We start from the raw sequence: 9,162 nt of genomic DNA, 5'->3' as shown, positions 1-9,162 counted from the left end.
CTTTCCTCAGCTCTGTCAACAAACCAACTACCCGATCTTTCCAAGCTCTTGGAGAGTCTTCATTATACTAATGTGTCTCTGATTTTTCTAGTTTCAGAGAAACTAATGTCTCTGCCATTTTTTAACATTTCAGGACTCTGTCTTTCCTGTGGGGACCACAAAGCAGCCTTTTGGTTGGTTCCTACCTTCAATCGTGACTCTCACCCACTCCCCAAGCACCTTTTGGGGTACTCTTTAAACACACACATACATTATTACCCTATCAAGAACCTCCAGAGTTTGTGCTGCCTTCAACATAAATCTGAGCTTGTGTGACCTGACTGGCATTTAACCAGCGTCACCCCTCTCCACTCGAAGTTCTCCTGTCTTCCCTGCTACACTCCCTCTATTCTGAACTTCTTTAAGATCCTGACTGCACCCTATATTTTCCCTACTTCCTTTCTTGGAGTGACCCCTCTTCACCTAGCTCTCCCCTCCATTTTATCCTGAGACTAAGGTTAGCAGCTCTCTCTGGGAAGTCTCCCTCCACCTTGCACCTCTTTAGCACCTGCAATTTGTCCTTTTAATGAGCTCACATTAACACTCTGGAAGCAGAGTTTTTGGGTGGGGAGGGTAGGTACTTCAGACAGGGAATTCCTGCAGGAAACTGGTTATGACAGTGTTGGCAAAGCCCAAGGAGCAAACAGGAGGAAGGGAGGTACCCCGAGACTGGAAGCCTGTAGGCAGCTCCCACTGTGCTGTTGGAAGAGGCCATCACAGTGGATTCTGGGTGCATGCATGGCATCTGGCTTTGCTCTGGCAGCTGACGTCTGGGGCCCCCCCCAACCTCCATGGCTACTGTGGGAACTGTCACAGCCACGGCACCCGCTTCTTTGCGCTCCACAGTGTGGGATGGAAGCTGCGGACGTCCACCACCAAGGGGCTCTACTCCACTGCTGAGGTACCAATGTGGAGAGAAGGCGAATGCCAGATCCTTCCTTTCCTCCTGACGTGAGGTCTTGTCCGGTATGCAGGCCCCGCCAGGTGCTAGAGACCCAGCAGTGAATGACACCCAAATCCTAGGTGCAAGGAGCAATGGGGTGATGGGCAAAGAAAATTGGTGTTTGTCAGAGGGTGGTAAATGCTCCTGGGCCAGGCAGAAGGCAGTGATGCTCACAAGACAAGAGACAGTACAGCATGGACAAGACAGCCAAGCCGAGGTGGTTGTAGGGTAGGAGTGGGGAGAGAGGGCTGCCCCCATCCCAGTCCAAGTCGCTATCACTGGATGATGCATCCAGGCTTCTGGATGGGGGATCTGCAGCCCACACCTGCCAGCAGAGGCGGTTGGAGCTCTTGAAGACTGGGGCTGTCCATGGCTTGGCAGAGGCTCCCAGGGGGGTTTCTGCCCACAACCATATGTCGGGACCTCCTGGGCCCCTACCCGCCCTGACCCTGTGGCCCAAAGGTGACAGAACTCAATGAGCCCCATGTTCCCCCAGACCCAGGCCTAAGTGCGCAGGGTCTGCGCATTACACTGGGTTCCCCTCTGGGTGCCTCCTGGAATCAGATTTTTAATTGCCTGTTTTGGTCTCTCTCTCTCTTCCCGGGATGGTACGTTGAAGACATGGCTCATTTATTATTGATACCCAGTGCCTCATGCTAAGACCTGCCCTATTTATTGATGGATCATGGAATATTGGGGAATATTAGCTGACTGGTCCTGAGAGGCCAGGGACCAAAGATGTACTGTTTAAGGCCATATCATTTTATTTGATTCTTGATCACTTGGATGACATAATGCTCATTTAGGGTTAAAAGACTAAATGTCAGAAAGCTCTTGCTCAGCTGTGCTGGAAGGAGCAGCGTCTGAGTAGGAACAGTTTTGGTCACTGTCTCCATGTAGATGATTGTCTCCCTGAAATCTGGCTCAGCACATACATGAAATGATCTTTCCTCTCTTGTGAAAATTTTATAAGACTTAAGTGTTTGATTTAGTCACATTCTGGATGAGCTTCCTGACCTCAGTTTATGAAATGAGAGGAGAGAACTGAATGCATCAGCCCTAAAGGAAACTTACCCAATGAAACCAATCCTGTACCAGAATGGGCTGACAGTTAAAGAAGTCTGTGTGTCCGTGTGGTCACTGAAGCAACCACTGGTCACTGCGTTCGGGTGAGGAAGACCATCTTCAAGGACCGAGACTGGGTTTACTGGTCATCACAACAGCCACAAACATTCGTTGGATTTCTTTTCAACGATTTTTGATCCCATGCAGAATTGGTCATTCCCACGTCTGTCCCACCACAGCACATAATGCAGACATTGTCACCATGCCAGGCAAGTATTTAGGAATGTGTCTGTTTCTCTTTGAGGATAAGATTTGCTTCTCAAATTCTTCTTTATCCTTCTTGTGCATAGTGCAGGACACGGTACCAATTAAGTACTTGAATTGATAACTTTCGTAGCATCGAATAGTCCGTGGTCTCATATGGGTGAAATTGTGCCTGATTCTTTCTCTAGTACTATCAGGGTTTTGTTAAACTGTCAGTTATTGTTGGCATTTTTATATGAATTAATAAATTCACCTTGCTCCATAAGCACGGTGGTGTTACTGATAACACTATCTTCCAGATTATGAGAGTTTAATTGTGTTCCTGTATCAGAGATGATCTTGGGGCCAATGGGCATGGTTCTACTTGTTAGTATCCTGTCTTCTCAAAACCCCATGAGGGGATATCTGTTATTATTTGTAATACAAATACAATACAAAACACCAATTTATTGTGAAATTATAGTTGTCTCCTATATCAGATTCTGGTTGAGGCTGATAAAAATGGTCAGAAGTGAACTAAGGACTATCCAGGGTAGCAGAGGCAATGATTGGAATTCACTGTGCCTCGTCCTCTTGACCACAGCCAGGTCTGGAATCTCTGGGCCTCCTTTGTAGGGGATGTTGTCTTGGCTCAGTTGTGCTTCTTGGTTTTAGTGGTCCCAGAAATATATTTCTGTTGTTTATAAACTACTTAGTTTATGGTATTTTGTTATAGCAGCCTACACAAACTGAGATGAGGAGCTAGTCTTTCTTTCTTCTGCCTCCTTCTCCATTCCAGATAGGCAGCTTCAAAAGTATCCTTGCCATTTTAATGGCTTTTATCATTTCTCTTGTTGTCAATTTTATATAAGCAATGATTTTAGTTTTATTTTACCAAGAGAACTCTTTAATCTTTGGGGCTAGGGACTATATGTAGCTCTGTGCCTTGGTTTACTCTGTGAATGGATTACTGCTCTTATAACAGAGACCTCAGAGAGCTCCCTCCCCATTTCTTGAAAATAAGAAAGATGTCTTTCAGCTCGGAGTTCCATACTTGAGAGACAAGGAGCTTTCATCTCCCCATGGGAATCCGAGAATGTCAGTCAGAGAATGTCATACTGTCAATTCAGAGGAAGGAGAAGATCTTCCCACATTTTTTTACTCTGACTCTGTTTCCCAGAGGATGCGCCCAGTTATGTTAGTGAGTCATGAAAAGTCCCTAGAGGTGCCATACTTCCCTGAGTTTTGGGCTTCCCTTTAACAGCTTTTTTTTTTTTTTTTTTTTCCTGGAGAAAATTAAGGTGGAGGGTGGTGGGGTGATGACTTAGAAAGAGGAGAGAGTTCTGGGACACAGTGGCAAGAGAAAAATGGAAAAGACCTAGTCATGCGATCAGGACACTGTGTAACCATGTGACCTCGGGCAAATCATCTAACCTCTATGAGCCGGGTTTCTTTATTAAATTCGGAAAAATAAAACTTGACTTGCTTCTCCTACAGTCCAAGAATTAGAAATAGAAATGCTGTTTACTAAAATATGCATTTTTAAAAAATTTTTGTATTTATTTTAAATGATAACATTTTCTAAGATAGCTCAGGCAGAAAACTAGTTCAGCTACTCTGAGGCACACTTATCTTAACGGGCCCATGAACTCTATCCAGGTACGGAGAACCTTTTAGGGTTCTCGGTTTAGCTCAGGTTCTTGATCCTGATTGTGATAAGTGGTCTCACCAAAGAGGTATCTGGGGAAGAGTGTCCTGGACTGAATGTTTATTGTGTCTCCCCAAAATTCATGTGTTAAAATCCTAACCCTGGATGTGATGGCATTAGAGGGTGGATGAGGTCATGTGGGTGGAGGTGCTGTGAATGGATTAGTGCTCTTAAAACAGAAACCTCAGAGCGCTCCCTCACCATTTCTGCCAAGGTTGGACATAGTGAAAAGACAGAACTAGGAAGTGGGGATGCTCACCAGACTCCAAATGTCCCAAAATCTGCCAGTATCTTTATCTCAGATTCCCCAGCCTCCACAACTATGAGAAATATATTTCTGTTGTTTATAAGCTACTTAGTTTATGGTATTTTGTTATAGAAGCCTACACAAACTGAGATGAGGAACTAGTCCTTTCTTCTGCCTCCTTCTCCACTCCAGATAGGCAACTACAAAAGTATCCTTGCCATTTTAATGGCTTTTATCATTTTTCTTGTTGTCAATTTTATACAAGCAATGATTTTAGTTTTATTTTACCAAGAGAACTCTTTAATCTTTGGGGATAGAGACTCTATATGTAGCTCTGTGCCTTGGTTTCTTCATTTGTCAGATTGGGCCAGTAATTCCTGTCCTCCTTACCTTAAAAGGAAGTTGTGAGGTCACATCATAAGATGCTTTGAAAAATAAAGTAGTGATTCAGTGTGAATCGTTTCTTTTGCCTTTTCTCTTAACATAGCACCGCCCTAGACTACTATAAGGCATACAGTCATTCATTACTGAATGATTTAAGTGATTCAGATTTTTAAGATAACCTCTCAGTTAGATTGGAATGGCCAGGGATTCTCCACTGATAAACAAGGCTGATTGGTTCATTCACTGCAAAGTTTAGAGAAGGATAACTGCATAATTGCAAACTTCTTGCCCATGGATGAAACCAGTGCTTTCTTCTAATTAATTCAGGCTTCTCCTGGGTTACACAGGCCAATGGGCAACATTTTAGCTACAATAGATGTATAGCAGAGTTTCTCAACTTGGCATTACTGTCTTTTTGGGCTGTAAAAGTCTTTGCTGTGGGGTCTGTCTTCTGCATTTTGGATGTTTAGCAACATCCCTGGCCTCTACCCCTGGGTACCTGTAGCAATTTCCCTCTTCAAGCTGTGAAAACCAAAAATGTCTGCAGATGTTGGTAGATCTCCCCTGAGAGACAAAATTGCTCTTGATAGGCACTCTTTACCTAAAAATAGTTCTTTATTTAAAAGAATGAGTAAATGAATGAATAGATGAATGAATGAATAAATGAATGAATATAAAGAGAGGAAATGAAGACAGTTGACATGGTTGTTATACTTTATCAAACAGTCTCTTATAGGCTGTGTTTTTTTCATTTATAACTTGTAAGTTCATAAAAATAGAAAAAAATGTGTATATGTATGTCCCTGCCCTGTAGAAGTCACAGTTTGTAAAGTAAAATTCTAGGCTTTTGTCCTTCACTCCAAGTACATCTTTAGGTAAGTAACTTTATCTCTCTAAACCTCTGTTTCCCCAGGTGTAGAAGTAGGAGGTAGGATGAGATGATCTCAATTTGTCAGCATCTGACTTTCTATTATTCCACATTTCTTATATCCCCTACAACCCTTAAATCACAAGTTTTCAACAAAAGTCAACTTCTCTTTGGTTTGAGGAAATAAAATATATGGAAAACACATCCTGTTATAGACCTAGATTTCTGAGAAATGGCACTACTTGCTTGGGGAAGACACCTTTGCCTGATTGAATGTATCCATTGGGAAGCAAGGGAACATAGAGAAAACGAGAATTTTTAAGATACGTTAAATGGCAGGTTCTGAAAATGCTTCTTAATGTGAGTGCTGACGCTTATGTCTGGGAGCATGACTTGAGTCTTACAAGAGTTACTTCCTGTGTAGGATGTATAACTAAAAGTTCTTTATCCCGTGGATATGAACCCAAGTTATCCCCCTCAGAGATGATTTATACCAACCCTTTTTTTTTCTACCCAGTATGTAAATTATTTCTTTCTCTGGTGACAACTTAATTGCCACTGATGGTAATATAATTTATCTATAATAGTTATAAACCATAGTTACAGTTGTTGACCTGGACATCACATAAATTCTGAAGCTATTGCACAGATAGTATCTCATTTGTTCTTCCCAACAACAATATGATACAGGCTGGGTGGGGGTCATTATTCCCATTTTATAGATGGGAAACTAAAGTCCAGAGGGGTTCATTAATTCACCTGAATTCTCACAGATAAGTTGTGGAGGCATGATTCAACTTCATTGTTTCCACAACAGTATTTAAAAGTGAACAGGACACTTGGGTGGCTCAGTCAGTTAAGCATCTGCCTTCTGCTCAGGTCATGATCCTGGGGTCTGGGATCGAGTCCTACATCGGGCTCCTTGCTCAGCGGGGAGGCTGCTTCTCCCTCTCCCACTCCCCCTGCTTGTGTTCCCTCTCTCGCTGTGTCTCTGTCAAATAAATAAATAAAATCTTAAAAAAAAAATAAAAGTGAACAAAAAGACTCAAACCAAAGACAAGCCACAGAGTGAGAGGAATTTGCAATACATATGCTAACAAAGACACTACAGAATATATAAAGAACTTCTGTGGGTCAATAAGTAAGAGACAACAGCAAAACTTGGTAGAAAACTTGAATAGGAGTTTCATAAAAAAGAGTATGTCCCAATGACCAATAAGCTTATGAAAGGTTGTTCATCTTCATTAGTCATCAGGGAAATGAAAATTAAGATGACAATACAATGTCATTGTACATTTACCAGAATAGTTCAAATGAAAAAAGACAGAACATATCAAAACATGTTGAACAATGGCAACATTAGTTTCTAGGAACTAACCAAGAGGAACAATGAAAAGAAAAAATGGGAACAATGGCTAGTGAACATGTGGAGCAATGGGAACTCTATATACTGTTGGTGGGAGTGTACCTTGTTGCAACCACTTTGGGAAACTGGCCGTATTGGGCAACACTGAATATTTTCACACCTGCTGACCCAGGAATTATAGTCCCAGGTATCCCAAAGAAAAGTGTGCATATGTTAACAATGATGTACAAGAATGTTTACAGCAATCCTATTTATCATCATCCCAGACTGGAATGATCCAAATAGTCCTCCACAGAGGGATGGATAAACAAATTGTGATATATTTACACAGTGGGATATTATACAGCAGTGAGAATGAAAGTAACACTGTAGTTAACAACCTTGATTTATCCTATAAACATAGAGTTTAATGAAAGAAGCCCTAAGCAAGAGTCCGCACGGTGTTCTTATTGGTGCTAGAGATAGGGATAGTAGTTATTTTTGGAGTGTGGTGACCAGACAAGGGTAAAGGGGCTTCTGGGATGCTGATAATATTCAATTTTGTGATATGGATACTGATTATGCGAGTTTGATCAGTTTGCGAAAATCTATTCAGCTGTATATTTGTGAGTTGTGTACTTTTCCTTTTTTTTTTTTTTTAAGATTTTATTTGAGAGGGAGAGAGAGAGTGAGCAAGAGCACAGGGAGGGAGAAGCAGACTTCCCGCTGAGCGGGGAGCCTGATGTGGGGCTCAATCCCAGGACCCGGGGATCATGACCTGAGCCGAAGGCAGATGCTTAACTGACTGAGCCACCAGGTGCCCTGAGTTGTGTACTTCTCTGTATGTATGCTATTATTCAGTAAAATTTAATAAATCCAGCAAATGAACTGGAGTCATTAGGACACAATGAGTATCTGTATGCCAAGAAGAGAGATGACTTCATGCAAAATCACCAACACATTCGGGGTCGCTTATTTAGGAAAGTATCACTGAGGAAATGAAGAAGAATGGAAAGGGGATGCATCCGTATGTGAATGGACCACTGGTCATCTGCTCACATGAAGGAAAAAGCTTCTTGTGGGTTAAGTAAATTGCCAAAGGTCCAACAGGTCATAAGGGGCTCAGCTGGAATTTCAATCAGTCTTTTTATTCTGTAGCTCATGCTTCTTCAACTATACCATCTCAGCAGGCAGTATTTTACTTCAGCCTCGAAACAGTGAAGAATAGGAAAAACAGAAGGAGGTAAGAGGATAGACGTCATCAAGAAATAATTTTAAAAATTAGTTTAAAGTCTGCCTTTTACCGTACGCTTTATGAGGATGTAGTCCTTATCTGTTTTGTTAGCTACTGTTTACCCAAGAAAAGTCTTTAATAGAAGGAAAGAAAGGAAAGAAAGAAAGAGAGAAAGGAAAGGAAAGAAAAGAAAAAAAGCAAGAAGAAAGGGAAAGAAAAGGAAAAAAGAACAGAGAAAAAAGAAAGACTTAGGAGTGATGTTATACTTCATAAAACTGACAAAGTTTCTTACAGTTTTTATTTTCATATTCTAAGTTAAGCAAATAGGAAAAAATACATATGTGTAAGTGTATGTATACACCCCCTCCCACTGTGCCTGTGCACACACACACACCACCCCCCTTCGCTGGCCTACAACTTCAGGGATCTCAGTATCCCTAATTACAGCTTACATTGCAGGCTACACAGAAGCACTGCTCATTCCAGCCCTGGCATGACTCCTGTTTAAACATACTTCCCAGAAATCTTAGGCAGCTTGCCATGGTAAGGAAACAATTGACGTCAGATTTTGAGCAGGGGAATCCGTTGAGGGTGGGGAGGAAGGCGGGGGCGAGTCGTTAAAGGTGGTGAGAGTGAGGCTTTTCATGGACGCTACAGCTGATCACTATTTCCCTGATCCCGTATCAGGACAAAGAGGTTATTATTCCTGCTTGGCCCACCGTTGCCTCCGCAGCTCTGTTCTGAAAGTCAATGGCTGCCTGAAGTTTCCTTTGGGGATACCGAATGAGTCTGGCGATGATGCTAAAGAATTTTCCTCTCGTTCGCTGGCTCTCTTGATGGTTTGCCATCGTTAAAATATTTCTTTTGCTTAATTATGGATGGTCTTTAATGTTCCCTCTAGTTCATAGACTGTCATTGAAATGACCTCAGAAATTAGTCAAACTTCTTCCCATTGCAGGATTTTTTTGTGTGGCACAAAACCATTCTCCAGTCAATAAATATTGATTCACTGTGGCAGATATTGTTAGTATTCTACCTCGTGTTCGACTACTTTTCCCTTTTCCTTGCCCGTGGAATTTTCTTTTT

Source organism: Phoca vitulina, unplaced genomic scaffold (genome assembly GCF_004348235.1).
Source record: "Phoca vitulina isolate PV1807 unplaced genomic scaffold, GSC_HSeal_1.0 scaffold18, whole genome shotgun sequence".
Classification (NCBI taxonomy): Eukaryota; Metazoa; Chordata; class Mammalia; order Carnivora; family Phocidae; genus Phoca; species Phoca vitulina.
Note: the sequence above shows the minus strand (reverse complement) of the source record.